Below are 23,956 nucleotides of genomic sequence, written 5' to 3'. Positions count from 1 at the left end.
TGTTTTCCATTATAGGTTATTACGATATAGTGAATGTAGTTCCCTGTGCTATACAGTAAATCCCTGTTGCTTATCTATTTCATGTATAGCAGTGTGTATCTGTTAATCCCATACTCCTAATTTATTCCTCCCCCCTCCCTTTCCCCTCTGGTAACCATAAGTTTGTTTTCTATGTCTGTGAGTCTGTTTCTGTTTTGTATATAGATTCATTTATATTATTCTTAGATTCCACATCTAAGTGATATAACATTTGTCTTTCCCTGTCTGACTTGTTTTGCTTTTGCTTTTCTTTCAGAGAAGAGTGTCTGAAACAGAACATTTGCAACTCTGTTATTCTTAATGTCTTTTGTCTCCCAACAGGAACTGGTGATAATCTAAGATCTACAAACTCAAAACAGACTTCTAGTTACTGATGCTTATCAGACACCTGTATTTTAATTTTAATACCATGACTAAAATGAGGGAAAGCAAGGGGGAATCCACAGGTGGAGCAGATGAAACTCCAGTGCTTAAAAAAAAACAAAAAAACCCCACCTCTGATTCTTTTGGCTTTTTTTTTTTTTAAATGATTTTAAACCACTTTTATTTATGCTGCTTTCAAGTTCCCCTGCCTAGAGCAGGAAGCTCCACCCAGACCTACTGAAGCAGAATTCTTGTTCCAACAAGCCCTCCAGGTGATTCTGATAGATGCTAACGTCAGAGAACCACTGCCTTAGAGACAGGCTGAGTGCAGATCCTTGGAACGCTGGTATTCCACTTTTGATTGTCACAACAGCTGCTGATTCTGACTATGAAGTATCTTCTGATTGAATGGGTTTATATTAACTGTGATCATACCTTTGGAAACTATTCTTCCAAATTCAATCAGTTCAAATGTCAAAAGAACTTCACAGAACACATTAAATCATCACATTCTTCTTTAAACAAAGCATGCAAAATGCCAACATAAGAAATGTACAAAAGTTGTAACCCAACTATACTCCAATATAAAATAAAAATTAAAAGAAAATTAAGAATGAAAAAAAGAGAAATGTACAGAAGTGAGATTAAAGGGTGATAGTGGTGGACCTTGAACCTTACTTGTTGACCTTCCCAAGCCCTAAATCCTGCCCCTTCTCCATCCCTACAGCAGCCCCCAAGGCACCTCTCTGGAGTTTCTGCAGGATACACTTTGAAAATCATTTGCTCTTAGACTAGTCATCTGGCCCTTAATTACATATTGCCTTGGCCTTGTATCAACTTCTTAGGTTTGATAATTTCCTAGAATCCTTCTTGCAGAACTCAGGGAAACACTTTATTACATTTATCAGTTTATTTCAAAGGCTACAACCCAGGAACAGCCAGATGGAAGAGATTCAAAGGACAAAGTATGAGGGGTGTGGGGGAGGTACATGGGGCCCTCATGCCCTCTCTGAGGGGCCACCCTCGCTGAACCAAGAGGCATCACCCATGGGGAAGTTCTCTGAACCCTGTGATTTAGGGGTTTTTATGGAGGTTCCATTCTGTAGGATTAGATCGATGAACTCAATCTCTGGATGTCCAGAACCTCTTTCCTCTCTGGGGCTCAGAGTTCCAACACTCTAATCACATAGTTGGTTCCTCTAGCAACCAGCCCCCATCCTGAAGCTACCTAGAGATCCACCAAGCGTCACCGTCACCGTAGTAGCATAAACTCAAGTATGATTGAAAGGGGTTTGTTATGAATAACAGAAGACACGCATCATCTCTATCACTCAGGAGATTCCAAGGGTTTCAGAAGATCTGCGTCAGGAACCATTGACAAAGACCAAATATATAGTTCTTACTGTAATACACTTCTTATACTTTCATTTTGTTATTTTATCATTGCTTTTTGTTTAAGTTTTAAGCAGTCTGAGTCCTTTCAAGAATGAGGCAGAAAAAAAAAAAAAGAATGAGGCAGGAAAAAATATCATGAAGCACAAAATAACATAAAGAGGGCACACAGAGCAGACATATAATCAAAACCAATATAGCCAGCAACACTATAGCCAGGAAACCAAAGGCATGGGTTCTGTGTGCAGTGTATTTCTTGTATTTTTCATAGTTCTTGTATTCTTCCGTGTCAACTAAATGGAAGAAGGAATACAACTGGCACACAGAAGACATAGCCCAGCAAGGTGGCAATGAGAGTTAGCAGCTATTCACATGGTTTTCCATTTTTTTTTTTAATCAAATAGGACCATTATTTTTCTCCAATGGACCTCATGTTTAGGAAGATTTTATCCACTAGACTAACTTACTAGGTAATAAATTATTTCTCCAAATTTTTGCCAATGTAGATATAGATCATGCATTCTCAGTGACGGCAGAAATTGGTTTTTATGGAGTGGCTGAAAATATCTTACTCTTTTTATATATAAAGCACAGATATATAGATACATAGAGAGATATACACAGTACATAAAAACATACGTAATATATCTACGGTATTAAAATGTCATAGGAGGGTGGTTAGGAACAAAAATATGTCTAAAAAAATTTGTTGGGGGATAACGAAAACAAAAGGTAACGATGCACTCATATAAATGACTTCCAATCAGAAGATTTGATCTGTGAGAGCTTACCAGTATTATCACACTCAGTTGGAATTTCAGTCAAAAGTAAATAAATGTCATATCTCAGCTTGTGGGTAAATGTCATCGTTCATTCAATAGTGAGCACTTTGCCAGGCAGTGTTCTAGATGCTAGGAATACAAAAGGATAAAAGAGCCCTGTCTTCATGGAGCTTACGTTCTGGTCAGGAGAGATAGTACACAAACGGATAAAAATATGTATAATATATCAAACAATGATACGGTTTACAAGAAAAATAGAGCTTGACGGAGAGAAAGGGTGTGCGATTTCATATAAGGTGAACGGTTAGAGAAGTTTCTCTTTGGTACAATGACATTTGAGTTGAGTCCTGAAGGCTTCGTGGCAGAAACTGTTGGGATAACAGGGGGAAGAATGTTCCAGGTAGAAAGAACAGAGGTTCAAAGGACCTGAGGTAGGAGTGGGCTCCCCTTGTTGGAAGTATAATGAAGAGGCTAAAGGAGTAGGAATAGAATGAACAAAGGGAAGGAGTGGGAGATGGGACCAGAGTAGCAGGTAAGAGGGGAGGTGGGGTAACAAAATCCTATCACTGAGTAAAATAGGAAGCCTGTGAAGGGTGTGAAGAGAGGAGCTCAGGATATGATTTCCATCTTCAGAGGTTGGCTACCTTGTAGAGAACAGACCTTAGTTTGGTGAGCATGAAAGAAAGGAAATCAATTGGAAGGCTACTGCAGTAGTCCAAGCAAGAAACGGTGGAGACTAGCCTAGGATAATCAGATTTGGGATATATTTTTACAATATGCTCTTCTGAAAAATCCAGAACAGCTCAATGTCCCCATAATAAAAGTTTCCAAATTGGGAACTACAGGATTATCCCAAAGTCCTAGGTCTTATTTGGGGGGAATCTTTGGTAATTCTTCAGGTTGGCAAAAAATAAATCAGCAAATCTCACATTTTCTTTCATAGGAAAATTTTGTTTGTAGCTGGATCGAATTACTATTTGGACAAAAAGTGGCTCCTGTTAAAAGACAAGGTTTGTATATTTTGTTACACAGATGTCTTTTATTTTGGAAGCTGTCAATATCTCCTTAATTGCAAGTGGTTTAAATTGGTGTAACTTGCTATATCATGTAGCTTTTGAAGTGCATTTGTATTTCCAGAGCTCAGAAAGTACATAATGAGCATTAATGAGTCTTCCTAGGCAATTTTTAAAGTTACTTCTGGCATTGATCAACTGTTATGCTTATTGTGGTGAAACTTTCTTCCAGATAAAACCCGCGTTTGGCTCTGAAGTCTGTTTTCCAATAGCTATTAATCAATTTTGCAAGCTGCCTCAAATTCTTTTTGGTGAAAGGCCGTCATAAATAAGTAAAAATAATCATTGGTTAGTCCGGAGGTGGGGAAGTACAAGCTAGTATACGTGCAAGGCAGCAGGACTGGGACATATTCTACATACAGGAAAGATTGATTCTTCTCTGTGGTTATGTGGGTCATACCGCTTGTATATTACCCTCTCCTCAGGTGAATACAAAGGGCTGTAAGGAGCATATAATCCAAGGGTCTACTATCAAAACAAGTCCATTTCATGAGATGTGAGCTGTCACTTCAAGCAATGACTTTTGAGATCTTTGGTTAGGGGTTACAAAGCATGTTTTCAGAATGAGCCTGTTATCTCTTACAAAGAATAGTATTTACAGGAAAAAAAAATTAACAAAACTTTTAAAATAGAGACAAAAAGGTTTCTTCATTCCTGGAGTGCAAGTAAATTATATTGCTAAGTCATATGTATATAAACCTATGTTGAGAAAATATAATATTTGTACTCTATATTACAGGTTTTGTTTGCTCTGTGTGTGTTCCATTCAAAATATATTTTTAAGTATTAGTAAAAGGAACAATAATTTGGCTTATCTTACATCTTATATAAAGAGAAAAAAGAGCTGGCAGACCTAAGATTGAGAAAGGTCATAAAATACTTAATGACCTGTGGACCAGAAGATCAACATTGGGCTAAGATCAAACTCACGTTAAAAGTGGTACAGCCGGGCTTCCCTCGTGGTGCAGTGGTTGAGAGTCCGCCTGCCGATGCAGGGGACACGGGTTCGTGCCCCGGTCCGGGAAGATCCCACATGCCGCGGAGCGGTTGGGCCCGTAAGCCATGGCCGCTGAGCCTGCGCTTCCGGCGCCTGTGCTCCGCAACGGGAGAGGCCACAACAGTGAGAGGCCCGCGTACCGCAAAAACAAAACAAAACAAAACAAACAAACAAAAACCAAAAAAAAAAAACCAAAAAAAAGTGGTACAGCCATGGGCTTCCCTGGTGGCGCAGTAGTTGAGAATCTGCCTGCCAATGCAGGGGACATGGGTTCGAGGCCTGGTCGGGGAGGATCCCACATGCTGCGGAGCAACTAGGCCCGTGAGCCACAACTACTGAGCCAGCACGTCTGGAGCTTGTGCTCCGCAACAAGAGAGGCCGTGACAGTGAGAGGCCCGCGCTCCGCGATGAAGAGGGGCCCCCGCTCGCTGCAACTGGAGAAAGCCCTCGCACAGAAATGAAGACCCAACACAGCCCAAAATAAATAAATAAAATAAAATTTAAATAAGTGGTGCAGCCAGCAAGCCACCAAAAGAGAGTGAGGTCTCTCCCGTCCTGTTTGCCAGTGGAAGGTTTAACTCACTTGTATGCATACTGCCAGAGACAAGCCCACGAAACGAAGCCAGCAAAGCAATTGCCCCTTGCATGTCAAGCACTGAGGAGGGTGTCACTACGTTTATGACCTTTGGGGAAGCACAGGAAGAAAAGGAAGGTCTGAAGGATGAGGGGGTGGTTCAAGGTTCTGGTATAATCCTGCTATGGCCACAGAAAACACAAATCCCTAAACCCCAAGTGCCCTGTGAGTGTCTATCCCACACCAACTATGCAAATTACAAATTTTTAAGAATAGCCTTAGAATCTATCCATATTATCCATGAATAAAGTGTTTTAATTTGAAAACAATCACTATAATATTCCCCATACAGTATAAATATGTAACTGATGTACATATATATAGTTTAGATATATATGTATATCAGTTATAATTTAAGATTTTCACAAGAATATGTTAATGAGCAATTAAACCACCTCATAGTTCGAACTGGTTCTTATCTTTAAAAAATATTATTTTCAAAAAATAAAAAAGAAAATATTACTTTCAAAAACTAAATAGAAAATAAACTTTTTTAAAACAGCATGTGGGAAGTAGAAAATAAAATAATAAAAATGCCATTAAGGTGAAGGGGGGAAAAAGCAAACCCTAATATTCCTAATTTTAGAGACCCCTGCAAGTGCAAGACTTTTTTGAAGTTCTCTAATGCCCACACTTCTGGTGCTTTAGGAAGTCAGTTCTGCTCTGCACAGGCCAAGACTGGGAGCCCATTTACAATATTTGAAAACTTTAATGGAAATTCGAACTAAGTTTGCAGCTCTAGAGATGAACAAGTACAGGAAAAGCAGTTTGAAAGTCAGCAAGGGCCTACAAATGCTTAGGGGTCTTCCCTTTAAGTCTTGCTCTTAAGAGTAACTTTTTGGGGCTTCCCTGGTGGCGCAGTGGTTGAGAGTCCGCCTGCCGATGCAGGGGATACGGGTTTGTGACCCGGTCCGGGAAGATCCCACATGCCGCGGAGCGGCTGAGCCCTTGAGCCATGGCCGCTGAGCCTGCGCATCCGGAGCCTGTGCTCTGCAATGGGAGAGGCCACAGCAGTGAGGGGCCTGCGTACAGCAAAAAAAAAAAAAAAAAAGAGTAACTTTTTGTAGTTGTTTAGGTCCTTACATGGAAAAAGAATGTATTTTGCCAGAGAAAAACAAAAATAATGAACCAGATTTACGGCTAATTCCTCTCAACTGTCTTCTTCCACAAGACCTTACTCCAAGGATATTCAGAGAAATAATGTTCCAGGTCTAGAGACAGTTACCACAATTGCACACACTACACAGCAAACATTTCATTTTTAGGTTGCATGTTTTAGCATTCTAAACTGCCTTCTTTCCACCAAGAGCTGGGCACTAAATTTCTTTCTGAGTGAGAAGGTGACGGGAGTTTGGGGATCATGGTAATGTTGTCTCCGTTATTTCCAGATTTGGTGGCTGTCCTTTGGTTACATAAGAGTGCCTCGTTTTGAGGAAATGCAAACTCGAATGGTTATAGTTAATGGGGCATCACGACTAGGACTTAATCAAATGGCTCTGGGAAAAAAACAGCTGAGAGAGAGAGAGAGAGAGAGAGAGAGAGAGAGAGAGAGAGAGAGGCGGGTGGGGGGGCGGGGAGAATGGTAAATCAAAGGTTGCATAATGTTAATGACTGGGTGAGGAAATGCCAAGGTTTTTTGTATTATTGTTGCAACTTTTCTGTAAGTTTGAAATTATTTCAAAATAAAAAGTCAAACAAATTTTTAAAGGGCACAGTTTGAAGAGCCTCCAACTGGCCACCTTTTGTACTGTTTGAAGCTCAAAAAAATGACTGTAATTTTAACCCACTGAATGAATAAATAAGAATTTATGAGTCCACAATGATACTTAACAAAGGGTGAAAGAAAACAAGAAAGAGGAAGGAAGCAAGGAAGGGAGAACAGGAAGGAGAAAAAGAAGTACCACCATTGGAGGCTACTACCATGCCAAGAGCTCAATCTGAATTTTTTTTTTTTTTTTTTTTTGCTGTACGCGGGCCTCTCACTGCTGCGGCCTCTCCCGTTGCGGAGCACAGGCTCCGGACGCGCAGGCTCAGCGGCCATGGCTCACAGGCTCAGCCGCTCCGCGGCATGTGGGATCTTCCCAGACCGGGGCACGAACCCGTGTCCCCTGCATCGGCAGGCGGACTCTCAACCACTGCGCCACCAGGGAAGCCCCAATCTGAATTTTTTATAGAGAAAAAAATAAGCATTTACTCTGCCGTCAACACAAATAATCAATAAACAATGTATAATAAGAAACAGAAGAGAATTTTATTTGAGCCAAGCTGAGGACTATAACCTGGGAGACACAGATTCAAGAAGCCCTTGAATTGTGTTCTGCCAGACTACAAAACGGGGGAGGCTTATATAGGCAAAACCCAGCAAGTTCCATAAATTGTTTGTCAAGAATTAGGATTGGAGCTGGCAAGAAGTAAGGGTTCTTGTTAAGCAAGGATTGTTGGGGTTCAAAATGGTTGCACACTTATAAGGGGAGACCTTGAGACCATAATGTTGTAGCTGGCAGCTGCCAGCGGATATTATTTTGAAAATGGCTGGTGGTGGTGTTCTTGAGTTTGATACAGTTCACAAAACTCAAGTTCTCAGTGATGCAGTAACATGTTTGAAACTCTACCCACAATGGCCATCTGACTCCATTTTGGACGCCTGAACCACAGTTACTCCATTTTGATTTTTAAATGATCTTAAATAGGTCATCATGGTCTTTTTGAGAAGAATTATCAACATCACGAGTTGCTGAGTGAAAGGAAGACTTTCTTTTCAGAAGAATGCCCATTCATACACGTGGAAGGAATGATAGACTAAAAAATCACCATTTAACAACCAGCAAAGAAATAATTAGTTATGCAAGGATCATCAATGCATGCTGGGAAATAAAAGTGTGTGTGTGTGTGTGTGTGTGTGTGTGTGTGTGTGTGTGAGAATACATAGGTAGAAAGACAAAGACAGTAAAATAATGACATTGTTATTGAATCTATGGCATGGGTGTACAGACATTCTCTGTCTTATTCCTTCACCTTCTTTGAATGTTTGAAAAGGTACAAACATACAAAATCTTCTCCAATATCAGTGCCACTCCGTGTTTGACTCGAGTACAGAAATCACGAGATAATCCATCCCATCAGTTGTTAAAAGACTGTGGAATATTTGTTGCTTTGCCTACCCCCCAACCACAAAATATACGTAATGGAGGGGATTTTCTGCTGGCTACTGAATTTAACCAAAGAGCTTAACTCCTGAGAGCTGCGAGATGATTTGTTTGGCAGGTAGGCAGAAGTGTTCATGAAATAAGAAAAACTGGCATAGGAAGATCTGTTCTCAAGCCCCCAGGTGATGAGTACTCCTTGGCACAAAGCAGAGAATCAGGCTGATTGATCTTCTGAAACCAGAAATTAAACATCCAGTGGCACTTAGGACTTACCGTCTGAGAGTTGCTATTATTCACATACTAGGATAATCGAATTCCTCCTTATTCTCTCCTCTTATTAATACACACCTATCTCAAGAAAAGTCTGCGGAAATAGTTAACATTAGGTTGTGCCTTGTATTCATGGACAATCGTTCTGGTATTTTCTTCACCTAAAAACGATCTCCATGGTGGCACAGGGCAGAGGAAGCTCATCAATTCTCGCAAAACTTTAGCGCCGTCCTCAAACCAACAAATCCACTCACAGGTCATCTCCAAAGAAAATGTCCACTGTTTCTAAAGCCATTCAATAAAAAGCTCTTACAGTAAATAAAATTGTTTTTGCATAAACATAACAGAGTGATTTTTAATGTTTCTATTCTTGCTGCAAAATATATTTAAAACTATTTTAATCATATATAAATCTCTGACTCATACCACATCTAAATATGATATTGATGACCATCTTTGTGTATAAAAACAGATCTGATCTACAATTGCACGGCTGATGTTGCCACATCCTACTGCTCCCTGGGGACCAGAGGTCCCCTTCAGTGATAGTATTTAGCAAACTGAAATGTATTGCTATTTATGCTAGAATTGGGCCATCCATCATGGACCTGCCACAAACTCTCAGATGGAATAAGCCAGCCCTGCAATTGTGTGCAGCAAAACTCCCAAATGGTGTAGGAGGAGAACACAGCGGAAAAACAGAATTGCATTGAATTGTGACTTCCAGGGAAAGTTTGTTGGGGAGGCAGCAACTGTGAAAAACTTTCAAGGACACTGGCTTTGTACACACCAATCCTTAAAATAATGGGTTTGGATGAGCTCTCATTTTAGCATTTAGTAACTCTTTAATTACGCCTTAAGGGAGTGGTGGTGTTCCAAGTGGGATGTACACTCCTCTGGGTGTGCACGAGAAGATTCACTGGAGAACTTCTATTTCTGTTTATTTTTCATCTAAACACAAGATGGGAAGTAAGCTTTATTAATATTTAATATACAGGTTGACCCTGGAGGCGTCCCTACGTGTAAGCTGCTGTTGTCTTGTGACCTACGGCACACCAAGAACCCAAGGGGAGAGCGGGGGCTCCACCACCCACGTACTGACATGTGCCTTCAGTGTTCAGTGTATTTGGATGGAATGCTTCACATGACCGAGTGAAGTTGGGTCATGTATTACCAATGGATGGGTTTGGGCACTTTGAAAAAGAGTGAATACTAAAACAAGTATAAACAACAAGGTCCTACTGTGTAGCACAGGGAACTATATTCAATAGCCTGTGATAAACCATAATGGAAAATAGCATGGAAAAGAATATATATATGTATAATCGAGTCACTTTGGCAGAAATTAACATAACATTGTAAATCAACTATGCTTCAAATTAAAAAAAATTTAAAAATTAAAATTTTTTTAAATTAAAACAAATGTAAAAATACTTCATATACCCAGACCCAACTGAGCAGTGAACCCAAGATTAGATGTCACTTTCAAGCCATGCAGATCTAAAGAACCTAAACTTCTTTAGAAGGAGAACTACTTCTCAATGGGCGAGTAACATTTACTATTTCACTAATCGGCAAACAGAGCTATAATAGTTTTGGTTATAATAGGTTTTAATTGTATATAATTGTATAATAATAATATAATTGTATAATAGGTTTTAACAGTTCACAATAATTGAGCAAATTTCCATATTGAAGTATACAGAGACACGACAACTAATTATAAGGACCAAGTGAGTCAGTTCCACCAAACTAGCTGATTGGTGAAACAGGGGAGCCCTGAAATTGCGGTTCTCACCAGAAGAACAACACGAGTCTGGGCGAACTGCCTTGGTAACCCTCCATCACATTTCAGGTGCCCTGAGCAGCTATCTGTATTTGATTTTGCGGGAGACACTGAAATCGGTGCAGTTTACCTCAAACCATCCTCTCATCTAGGAACACTCGGGGAAAGAAACTTTTCTCATTCCAACCAGAGGTTCTCAAGAGTTTATGTACTATAAGACAGAGTGTAATAGTAAGACGATGACAAATTGCCTGACATTTGCTCTGCGGCTGGCACTGTGGTCAGTTTACGTGCACTATCTACCTCATTACTCAATGTTTCTCAAGAAATTTTATGACTGACCACACCTCATCTTAAAACCACCATGACTTAATGTCTTAATTCACATGAGCCAAATAAATGTGCAGACTGTCTTTTTCCTAATAACCATTATAAAGCACAAGTTTTCTTTATGCAGATACTGCAGGCTTGTTTTAATTATTCCAGCCTAATTATTCCACTAGGTCACTGTATCTGCTTTCAATTCCTTCTACATGAAGTTTTGCAAAATGCCGTGTATGAAAGACCCACACCCTAGTACTTCTGTCCTTCTGGCTGAAGCCCAGCCCAGGGACTGTGTGAGGCCTGTAGTAACTCTCAGTGCCCCCTGGGCCCTGCTGGGATTGCTCAGAAATGCAGCTCAAAACAAGTGGTAAATGCCATCTAAGGCTACATCCTGGCTCAGCGGGGACGCTACAGACTGGTGGAACATATATTACCCCATTGCAAATTTTCTTCTCTGGAAAGAGGAAAGATAAGTGTAATGACCCTTCAGGAGAACTTAATACAGGCCCTGTGGTTGGCTAAGTGCTAACATATTTGTTACTTCACAGACTGGCGGGTTCTAGAGTCACACAACCCCATTCAAACCCCATTATCCCATTTAAGAGCTGAGTTACTTGGGCCTTGGTTTCTTCATCAGGAAAGGAAGGATAATAATAATACCTACTTCGTAGGATTGCTATGAGGAGTAAATGAATGGTTTTTTCTAGATAAAGTGCTGAGAACACGCCAGTTACATAGTAAGCTGTCTAGGAGAACTGCTCCTGTGTTGTCTACTACAACACACTCTACTTCTGTACTTTTTGTTGGAAGGACTGACTCGGCTGAGAACCAACTCGTAGAAAGGTACACCTCGACTAAATTTGAACTTTATTCCTTCTACTTCCTCTCCGCCTGGAACAATAGTGTAATTAACCTATTACTGGTTTGAAATATATTATTTTTTATTAGCTTATTAAGAAATAGTATCTTAAATGCTGTTGTCTTGTGAAATATTATTGTTATAAATTATAATTCCTGCAGTGAACCTGTGTTAAATAAATTATTGGGGAAGACAATCTCAGTTTCTGAGCATAATCTGCCCAAATAAAACATCGGTGCTTCTGACCAACCGTCCATAAATCAGAAGTTCCCATGACCCCTTCCTTGCTTTTGATTAATTTACCAGAGTGGTTCACAGAACTCAGGGAAACAGTTTACTTACTAAATTTCTAGTGTATTATAAAAAGATATAACTCAGGAACAGCCAGATGGAAGAGCTGCACAGGGCCAGGTATGTGGGAAGGGGCTGGAGCTTCCATGCCCTCTCTGGGTGTGTCACCCTCTTAGCACCACTGCTTGTTCACCAGTCTGGAAGCTGTCTGAACCCTGACCTTTTGGGGGTTCTTATGGAGGCTTCCTGAAGTAAGACGACCAATGAAATCTTTGCCCATCTGTGATGGATTCAACCCCCAGCCCCTCTCCCCTCCCTGGATGTCAGGGGGTGGGGCTAAAAGTTCCCACCTTTTCAGTACTTGGTTGGTACCCCTGGTGACCAGCATCCGTTCCTAGGGGCTTTCCAAAAGTCATTTCATTAACATAAACTCTGGGTGGTGAAAGGGGCTTGTTATAAATAACAGAAGATAACTTTATCACTCTTATCACTTAGGAAATTCCAACGGTTTTAGGAACTGTGCCAAGGACAGAGTTGGAAGACCAAATATTTATTTCTTATTATTAATCACAGTGTCACATAAGCACTCAACGCATGTTGGTTATTTTAATCTAAATCCTCATAACAACCCTACGAGATAGATATTATTATTCTCCTTTTACAATTGAGAAAATAAGCTCAGAGTAATTAAGCAATTTTCTTGGGTCATGCAGCAAGTAGGCGATGATGTCTGTATCTGTACCTGAGCTAGCTGGCCTGACTCTACATTTTAAGTTTTTTTCTCTCTACCACACAGCTCCAAAGAGAAAAATATATATGTCAGAAATGAGAACCAAGGAGAACCTTATGAAACTGAGCATGGCCCTGTGGGGCCCTCCCAGGGAACAAAAGCCTTTCCGTGTCCCCTGTTTCTGGTTTGCAGGAAAAAGACTTTAGCCTTCTAGACTTTCCCTGAGTTCCAAAGGGCAGTTACTAATTAGGGAAGTGAGGGAATGTGGGAACAAAGGAAAAGCAGTCAGGAAACAATAGTGCAGCATTAAGACAGAGTCCTAGTTCCTCCTCAAGGGATATACACAACAATCCAGTGCATAAAAAAAAAATATTAAAAAAAAAAAATCTGAGGCATATCTTTGAGTTGTTCTACTGGAACTAAGGCCCACACCCAGGTGGAGGATGGTAACTTCAGGCTGAGCAGGAGAGTCCTGAAGAACCACCCTGTTACCTCACCAGCAGAAGAAGGTCATAACCCCTGCGGCCCAAATGTTGCCTTTAAAAATGCTTCCCTGAAAATCATCGGGGAGTTTGTTTGGGTCTTTTGAGCACAAGCTGCCCATTCTCCCTGCTTGGCCCTGTGATAGACCTTTCTCTACTCCAGACTCCGACATCTCTGTTCATTTGGCCTCCCTGTGCATGGGGCACATGGACTTGGATTCAAGTCATGTCTGTCCTTCATTTCTCTTTTGGTCAAAATATCTGGAAATCAGATTTGATCTAAATCCTTTCCAGAATATAATGATGATGGTAATAAACAGTGAGCTCTAAAATTTGAGGAGCTATTTTATGAGGTGTGGGAAAATCTATTTCTTCAGTGATATGTAATAGCTATGTATGGAATGTGGCTTTGGAGTTTCAAGTTTAATCGTAAAACTGTTATTTTTGTTACTGTTTATAGATGAACTAATTTAAATATCTACCCAAGTTCTAAACTACTTATTGCCTGTACCATAGCTTTTTTCCCCTCCTTTTTGGTTTACTTCTACATATGTTTGTGTGACAAAGACTAGAAAAACTAACCTTTATTTTTTTTTTTTAAGAATTGAGATGCTTTACTTCTATAAGCAAAGAATCCCTTGAAATTGAGAGAGCTAGCAAGTAACAACAATGTAGCATACTTTTCTTTTTTCCATGCTGTAGATAACTGGAATAGTTTAGGCACCACATCTAATCTCTTACATAAGTCTTATGCAAGAGATGTGAGCCAGTTTTCCCTGAAACAGTGCCAGAGCTAATTCAGATGTTGAAGGGCCTTTGCTTCCTAATATTCCTGGTAAGCATGGCCTAAACTTACTTTACTTAGTTCACTTAGGTTATTTATAAATCACATGGGTAAACACACACACGCACACACACATTTACAAACATCCTTGCCAACACAGTGAAAGCTCTTATTGTATTTGTTCAAGTATGCTTAGCCTGGGCAGGGAAGGGGAAAGACAGAAAGGCTTGGGATGATTAATGCTACTTCTTTAATCTTTCATAAAAACACATACAATAACTGAAGACATTTTGGAAACAAACCACTGATACTCATCAGGCCTTTGGTAGGACATAACTCCAGCATGGAAAGCTAACAGCCCTGTTCAGTGGCTCAGAAATTTGAGTTTTCTTATTTTAAGAGTGGGGAGAGTTAGGCAGCTGAAAGTTGAGTGTGCCAAAGACAAGGGGAGATCAGAAACAGAGGCAGATTAAGGTCTCAGAGATCCTGCGGGTCGGCCAGAGCCTCTGGGGGTGCTGTGTCACAACCTTGTATTTCCTCTAACATGTGACTCGTTGTGTTAGCTGGCTAAGCAGAAACAAGTCCCGTTAAGATATGTTTGGGTGGGGCACCCTTTTCCTCACATTGCAAGGTAGAGCACACAATCTCAAATCCAAGTATCAATTGAGAGTCCAGCCAAAATATCTATTGTAAAAAATCAGTGAACAAAAACTTCAATTAAATAGAAGCTGGAGACCAGAAGGGGGAGCTCTCATGCCCTGTGATGACAGCAGAGCCCCAACAGGAAGAGGAAAGACTCCTCTTCTTTCCAGGCAAGGACTCAGCCAATGAAGAGCCATGGACCCTTTGTTTACTGTAGCCTTTTCTCCTCTAAAAAAGCATTCTTTCCTCACTGAGCAGGGACTTGCCCATGGCTCAACATGGTTGCAGATGTAATTCTCTACAAACCCCAAATAAACCCATCTTTGCTGGAGAAATATCTGGCAGTCTGCTTGTTCCAGGTCAATACTATCTATGAATAGAAATGATGAATAAGAGATCTATTTATCTATTTATGAATAGGAAATGAATTTTAATGAAGATTTTTAAAAACCAAATAATGAATTGAAAAAGACTAATTTGCACTATACATTATGAACTATATACATTTAATTAGAGTTTAATAATTTAATTGAGCAATTTTTAATATATGGTGAGAACTCTCATACCGCTTTATATCTATCCTTTCTTCCCAACGAGTGGTGACTTGTTGACTTCCTTCAATGAGGCTGGTAGAATTGTTTCTGTTCTAGTCTGGTCAGAATTCTCATCTTATATTGAACCTCCAGGTTCTACTGATCTTTTTATATATCTTCTGTGTGATTCTAGACCCAGGGAGTTTTGTTCTGAGGTTGTCACTCTTATGTATTAAAGTCAGAAAATAGTCTCTTGTATTATAGATGTTCAAAGTGCTGGTTTTAGATACGGTCTCCACCACCTGTATTTAAAGGGGCTGCATTTCTCCAAGGATCCCTGTTAAATGCCTGCCATATAATGGGAATGTCTCCTCACTTTATTATGTGACCTCGCGTTTCTCCCTCTGGCAACAACTTCTGTATTCTGCCTTATTTGGGCAATAGAAACATTTGAAACTTAGCGATTTCAAGCAGGAAGAGTAATTTCCTGATGGATCTGAGAAGGTATGACCCCTCTATTGTTCTAAGTCACCATGACACTTTCAAATCATTAAGCGCTCTACCTGGGAGCAGAACTTCAGAGTTTAATTGTTTAACCATTTCATACTCACTATTATATGGGTCTTATTAGAATCACATGGCCCTTAATATGAACAAGAATAAAATTTTTAAAAATCTTCCCAAACAATGAATATAACTGTCATATTTGTCTCAAAAAATTTGATTCCTCCAAGAGACATTTCATGTTTTAATCTATCCAATTAGTGCAGCCAGAATAGAACCAGCTGTGGACAGAGGGAACTAGGGAGCCGCCCAAATACCATGGTTTTTAAAGAGAATAGGGTATATCCCCTAGCCTTAATTTTCCTCCTGAAATTCTACAGTGAGAGGCATTTCAATCATTACTTTGAATTTGAAAACGAAGTTATTCCTGTAAAGGGTTCTATGCTCCCAAAGGTCCGAGCTGGGTTTAGTGAACAGACACCTTGAAACAAGACAGGCTCTAGTAGATGCCATAAGAACAGACAAATGTGCAAAGGCGCTTTGTGTGATGAGATAAGGGAGCAGAGACCGAGAAGCCCATTAACGTGGTGGGGAAAGGGAACTAGAAACTGGCATTGGCCAGTTCCCAGCACTGTGAGGAGCCACCTAATCCTAGACAGTTGCTTTTTGACAGTAGTAATGAAGTCTACAGAGAATCTCTGGATCCAGACCAGCACTTCCCAACAGAGCTTTCTGCAGTGATGGAAATATTGTCTATTGCTCTATTCAATATGGTAGCCACTGGCAACATGTGGCTGCCAAGCATTTAAACTGTGGCTAGTGCAACCAAAGATTTAATTTAAATTTTTAATTTAAAATTTTAAGTGTAAGTAACTACATGAGGCTAGTGTCTATTGTATTAGACAGTGCAGCTCTAGACCATGTTCCCTTTGACAGTTCTGCCTATATGTTGCCAAGACCAAACAAAACTCTAATTCTTTAGTTCCCTCCTTCTTCACTTTTTAATTCAAAGAATATTTCCAAGTGAGAGATATCAAATTAGTATTACTAGTATTACTACTTTCATATATTAACTTCCTACTAAGTACTGAGTTCATTTATTATTATTTTAATTCTAACAACAGACCTTAAAGGTAAATATTAGTTTTTTTTTAACAGATTAAAGAAACAGGTTCAGAGAGGTCATGAAGATAGTAAAGGACAGTGTTGGATCTGTCTGACTTTGAGGTCTATATTCTTTCCCCTACCTCACACTAAAGACACCAAACATACAAAAATATTTTACAGTTATATCTATGTCTGCTTTTCTAGATGAAACCATACTTTTTTACATTTTATTAGCATGAATAATAAAATTTTCTCCTCCTCCATCACTTTCTGTACCTATGTCTCTCTATTTGATACAGCCTAAAAGAGTGACTGATGTCCACAGCAGAAGTGGTTCTCTTACGAAACACAAATGGAATTATGAAAAACACGGACAAATTTATGACTAAAAGGGCCATAATATGCTATTAGCTCTCTGTGATATATAATAGTTACTTTTAAAGCTTGTTAGGTAGCACAGCTGCATATCAACCATTGCATGTTACTTGAAGTAGTTATTCACAGCTGAACACTGGGATGGACTGCCCCTGGTATGACTCAATTCAAATCCCTATGTTCTTATGATAGGTTATTAGCGAATGAAGGAATCATAATTCTGCCTAGAGCTCAGTTGTAAGTTAATAATTTATTTGTTTAGGGAAGGTCTCAAGCTTTATCAGTATCATTATGCAAAAATATTAACTGCTTAAAAATGTAAGATGTATGAAAATCAAATATAAGCAAAAGTATTCAAATAAATTCATGAGAAGCAATATTAATTTTAGAGAAGGCAGAAAAACATAATACAGTTGTAATTTATAATACAATTAATGAATTTTTAAGTGCTCTTTTCAGCTGTCAGATTTAGTTTTCTCAAACCAGAGTTTAGATGGTGGTAAAATTAGCAAAAGTGGAAAAAGAGAAGACTAAGTATCCAATTAAAGCCACAGTGTCAAGAGAAAGCCAGGTTTTTGAACAAGCAAGTAAGGTCAAAGGTCAGCTATTTTAGGAACAAAATGTACCCAGAAATGTGAGCTGAAAAGGAATTCTTAAAGCTAACAGTTAGTCCTCAGGAGAAAACCAGGTGATATACAAAGTAAATGCCCATGATAACTGGCAAACTAAGAGTGGGTCAGGTATTCATAAAAAGTTCACGTGGGTGGGCAGTTGGCATTGTTAGGACAAGCGTTGCTACAAGAAAGGAGAAAATTAAGTCAACAGTGGAACAATTCAGCTACTAGGGAGTCTACAATACAAGACAAATAAAGTCTCTGAGAGCACAGTATATGGTATGCTCTGAATGTCTGCATCCCCTCAAAATTTTATGTTGAAATCTTAACCCCCTGCACAGCGATGGTATTAGGCAGTGGAGCCCTTGCCAGTTGCTTAGGTCATGAGGGTGGGGCCTTCATGAATAGGATTAGTGTTCTTATGCAAGAGACCCCTCAGAGCTCTCTCAACCCTTCTGCCATTTGAGGACACAAGAGAGAAGGTGCTGGCTGTGAATCAGGAAGCCAGCTCTTACCCGAACACAACCATGCTGGTGCCTTGATCTTGGACTTCTTAGCTTCCAGAACTTCGAGAAATAAATTTCTGTTGTTTGTAAGCCACCCAGTCTGTGGTATTGTCATAGTTAGCTCCAATGGACTAAAGACAGTATAGAAGCTTAACCACTGAAGAACTAGGGTTGAATAAAAGAAGCCAATTGTAAGTCTCGAATATACAGCTGAGAGGGAGCTAAATGCACGACCGACTCATTGCTGAGCAAGTGAGCTGCTCCCTTACAGTCAGGGACAATGAGGTCTCAGCTGGTGGGGGAGGAGCTGGACCGAGAGAAGCCTCAGTTCAGTCTTTAAAGATGTTGAGACCACTGCTGTGTAATCTTCTTGAGAAGGAATGGTGGCCCTAGGAAATAACACCAAGCACATCTCTTCTTGAGGCTGGCTGGAAGAAGGTCGGAGTGCCAGGTCCCTTATGTGCCCATGAATAGACACAGAGTGGGGGCAATGGTAGCTTAGCAGGGAGCAGGGAGCACAGTAACCTAATTCTCTCTACCTTCCGTCCTCTCCCTAAAGGCATAATCGGAATTAACCAGAGAGTTTCACCCGGGTTGGTGTAGGAACACTCTCTGCAACATAAGGTGTTTTCTGATGTCAAAAGCAGATGGTCCTCTTTTCATTTCAGTGTCCCCTTTCTTCCCTGTGAGACGCAATTGCTACAGTGTCTTTCCTGGGTCATTTCATTCCCAGGAAAACTGCAGAATGTTCCTTCTGTATTTGCTCCAGGGACAGGGAGGATTGTGAGTACAGAAGGCCACACTCCTCCTACACTGACTGATATAATGTCCCCGAATATCTCTGCTAGTGAAGGGCACACTCTGGAAAACTCACGTCTTGATGCTCTTCCACTGGCGTCCATTTAGTCCCTTTCAACATGTGTTTATTGTATTTTCCCATCCACGTGTGTAAAAGTCATAGCAGTTGCCCTTAAGTGTTTAGCTTGTTTTCTTTATTTGATAGGGGACCTGGCTTCTGAGAGGAGTCAAAGATGGAGAAGAAATGGGCGAGGTGTATCTCAGGGCCCACTGTCCGAAAGTCAGCAGTGAAATCTGCTTTTGCCCTTTTCCACATCAATTTTTCATCATTTTGCATATGTTTGATTCTCCCTCATAACTCCGGGGTTTTAGTTTCTTTTTGAAGCTATTAATTGCCTAGAGTTACAGAACACTGGAGCAAAGAACCAATCAATCTCATAACTATCATAAGAAAAGCATTAAAACCAGCAAAACATATTAAGAATATTCCTGTAGATGTTTATAGCTATTTTCTGTAATAAAGAGTGAAGTTTATAGTCTGTCTGGTAGCATAATATGCTCAGGAAGAGGCAAAGATGCTACTGAACAGTGAAAAAGAACATTGCAAAGAATTTTCCAGTTATGCAGTTTTAAGGGTGATGTTCTAAGATGGGGATAAATCTAACAACTGCAATAGTGTTTTCTCAGATCTAATTTTAAAAATATTAGCTTCTGGAAATCTCTTACTTGTTTCTTTGTTTACAATTATTCTGAATGTTTTCTGTTATCTTTGATGAAATGTGAAAAGAGCTGGATCCTTGGCTGGGGGAGTGACCTGCTTTTGCTTAAAAAGGCACTTGTTGGGTAGCATCTCTGCATGATTTTTGAAAGTTATCAGAGGTGAGAAGGGTAATTGAAGCTTCCAGAATCAAGAAAAACTACAAAAGAAGCTCATTTTTATAAATGGTGTTGTCTGTCTTATATAACCCCCTGGAAGACACCCAGTTCTCACTTCTAAGAGCTCTTATGAGTCAATTTGTCATTTGATATTTTGTAGAGTTTGCAGTAAATGGTAAGAAGTGAATTCTTCTATTAAACTTCAATGATTAACTAAGTCCACTCGATTTCATACTGTAGTTCCTTGAGGGAAGCTAGTCTATCTCTTTCCTCTCCTTGCCCAGCCAGCTCCCAATATGGAGAACAGTTTCTTACATGTACTACAGGCCCAACAAGTATTTGTAGCATTAAACTGAATTCGGGAAATTCCCCTTCTTCGGGGTATGGAACTGAAAACACATGAAGCCAGAAAGTTTTGCCATCCTCACCCCACCCCCATCAACCCCCAAGTATCTGCCTTTCCTGGGGCTGGTGATGAGAATCTCCCCAACCTCTCCCCTGCTTCCTCTTCCTGCTCATCCCTCCTCCTCTTCATCCTCCAGTCTCTTCTGTTTCTTCCCGTTCCCCTCTTCCTTAGAGATTCTAAGCAAGAAATCTATATATGCAGAGAACAAAACCAACCAGGAAACAAGATGCCGATTTATTAATAGCTGGGCAAGGACTCAATCATTCCGATGCAAGGAAGATTTGGAGAATAAGGTTTAGGTAAAGAAGTCTAAGGAAGGCTTCTTTTTGTTTCCTTGTCCCTGAGTCCAAGATTATCAGGAGTCCACTTAGCTGCCAGAATACATCAAGATGGATAGAAGAAGGTCTTACTGCAAGACAGCAGCCCCATCAGGGTCCTGGGCCGGAAGCATAGAGCTTACCACGTGGACACAGGGAACGACTCAGATGGGACTGTCCTTTAACACGGGTGTTCTGACCACAGGTAAAAAGTGGCCAGTGGGAGGCTCATGTTCTCACCAACCAGGGAACAACCAGTTCTACTTTGGACAGGGACTAGTGGAGGACCAGGGGAGAGGGCAGAAGAATGGGGGTGCCTGCTGCCCTCCTGGACTGAGACGGGAAGTGGAAGAGGGAACTGAGGGTTCCCCGACAGAGAAGTATAGACACAGAATTGGAAAGTGAGTTTAGGATTCCTTTTGATCTCTATTGTCCAGAGGAAACCAGGCCACAGAGCTCGGATTTTTGCCCTGGACCCAATTCAATACATGAATCATCACCACTGGACCTCTGCTTGACCCTCACCCCCTCCACCCAGCTTCAACCTCTCCAAATTATTTCCCTCTATTCATCAAGTTGCCGCCAAATTAGACATCTTTTAAGTTCCTTACACAGCCTCTGTACTTTTCGGTCTCCATATCTTTATTTTAGTCCCTCCCACCACTCTGTCATAAACTTCTACAGTGGGCCCTGAGTATCCATGGGTTCTGCATCTGCGAATTCGACCAACTGTGGATAGAAGATATATATATATTTTATATTCCAGAAAGTTCGAAAAGGCAAAACTTAAATTTACCTAGTGCAGGTAACTATTTACATAGCATTTACATTGCATTATGAGTAATCTAGAGATGATTTAAAGTATACGGGAGGATGTGCATGGGTTATATGCAAACATGACACCATTTTATATAAGGGACTTGAGCATACACAGGAGTCCTGGAACTGATTCCCTGCAGGTACTGAGGGACAACTGTGTATCCTTCAAGACCCAGCTCAGATGCTATTTCTATATGACAGTCCATGATTGCCCCAACCAGAAATAGTTGCACCCTCATGCGTGTGTCCGATGTGTGTCTTATAGTGCAGAGAGCAAGGATCCAGCAGTCTGAGTCTGAAACCTGGCTACCCAGCTTTTTAGCTTTGCCCTTGAGCAAGTTACTTACCTTTTCTTGTTACTTGGTTTCCTCATAGTATATCATACAGGGAGTTGCTACCTTACAGTGACTGACATCATGTAAATTATATAATCCAATGCCTGACACACAGTAAGTCAGTCTCCGAAAAGGGAGCCTACTGTTCCAGCTCGTAGCCATCTTTAGCATCAATTACAAAATATGGTGAATTATATTTATTTGTAGACCTGAGTTATCTCCTCCCACTGGATCATTCACTTGCTGTGGCAGCAACAATAGCTTCCCATGTTTGTATCCCTTCCGTCCCCACCCCAGGGTCCTGCATGATGCACACAAACTAAACCAACAGAATGGACTTAATGTACCAAGATAGACGTGACCCTCTACATCAGTTCATATCACTCTGAATCATTAGTCGCTGCTTACCTTGAATGGGCACTGTATAAACTAATTAGTATTACAGAACACTACGTATATTAATTTACTCAAAATATCAGATGACCAAAGTTTATATTTTTGCAGACATCGGATGTATTTTTTAAAACAGTGCTTTGTTTGAATAAAGTATTAGAACCTATTAATCTTTTATCCTAACGTTTGCTTAGCCATTGCCAGAAGTTCAGGCCTTGCCAACATTTTTTCATCCACCTCTTTAAGAATTATTTCCTTTAGATTTAATCTGATTTTTTTTATTACAGCACACTCTTATCAAGATCGTTTAATAGACACCTCAAATGAATAAAGGTTAAAAAAAAAAAGAATAAAGGTTGTTTAAATGTTGTTCATTACTGAGGGCAATGAAGATTCTTTTTTTTTTTTTTTTTTTTTTTTTTGCGGTACGCGGGCCTCTCACTGTTGTGGCCTCTCCCGTTGCGGAGCCGGACGCGCAGGCTCAGCAGCCATGGCTCACGGGCACAGCCGCTCCGCAGCATGTGGGATCTTCCCGGACCGGGGCACGAACCCGTGTCCCCTGCATCGGCAGGCGGACTCTCAACCACTGCGCCACCAGGGAAGCCCATGAAGAGTCTTTATAATCAATACCCTATGCCTTTCTGCTTTACCAGGGCAGGTTTACGCCACAGCCGGGCTGGGAACAGCATCTAAACTCCTCTGTGGAGTAGACAGACCCCTTTGGTGAGTGCACGACCGATTCAAGTATATGCCTCTTAAGCTCAGCTTGAAAAAAGTAAAATCAAAGAAAAAACACAACAAACCTGTGAGTATGGCAAGTTTAGATCACATTAACTCTACACCATCATTAAAGGCAGAGTTATTCCAGAATCTGGAAATACCCAACAGGGCCTCTTTGTTCCAGCCCTGCACTCCTAAAAGAGCAATTCCAATCCCAACAGCCCGGAGGGTTACACAGTTGGCCCTGGGCGCGCCTGCCAAACGCCCAAGACAGTTCCCAGGAACTTTCCGCTGGCTGAAGTGTTGACAGGCTCGCGAGCAGAAAGAGCGGGCTGTTAATAGGAATATACATCTCAGAGAGTCAGAAACCAACCTACTCAGATTTCCCAGACCATCCTCCACTCCATTTCTCTCTTCCAAACAATCCAAGTACAGATTCTCTTTTTTAAACCTTCCTCCAGTGAAGTATTTACGTCCCTGCTTCTCCCCACCCGGAAAAAAAAAGAAAGAAAAAAAAGAAGCTGTAAGGTTCTCGATGCCAAGGAGAGTCAACTCACCTCCCTCTCTGCCCCCCAGGTTCTCCCGGATTCCAAGGGGCGGGGCGGGGAAGGGCGGCTTTGGCGGCAGCTTCCCTCCTGGGTCTGCCCTCGTCTCACTCGGCACCGCCCTCACCTCGTGTTCAGTCCTGTCTTCTGGGGCCTCAGGGCAACTGGAGAGTATCTTTTGCTTACCAAGAATGCGGGGACCCCTGCAGTTCAGGAAGGTTTTTATTTTACTTTCTTCTAAAAAGGCTTTGTTTTTCTAAAAACACATATAAGACTATTCTGATGGTTTTAGGGACCTCAGTGCCTCCGTGCTAGATATTGAAGCTCTGAGTTGGTACATTTAAAAGGTAATGAGAGATCAATTAGACCTCAAGAAAGCTGGAGAGAAAAAGTTAATGAGTCAGAGAGAAAGAAAGAGACAGAGAGAGAGAGAGAGAATGCTAGCTGCCCTAAAACCGATCTTTCTCTTCTTCTACAATAATAAAAGCCTTGACATTGAGCTGAGGTACCTGAC

The sequence above is a fragment of the Tursiops truncatus genome, chromosome 21 (assembly GCF_011762595.2).
Source record: "Tursiops truncatus isolate mTurTru1 chromosome 21, mTurTru1.mat.Y, whole genome shotgun sequence".
Classification (NCBI taxonomy): Eukaryota; Metazoa; Chordata; class Mammalia; order Artiodactyla; family Delphinidae; genus Tursiops; species Tursiops truncatus.
This window is presented reverse-complemented; position numbering follows the sequence as displayed.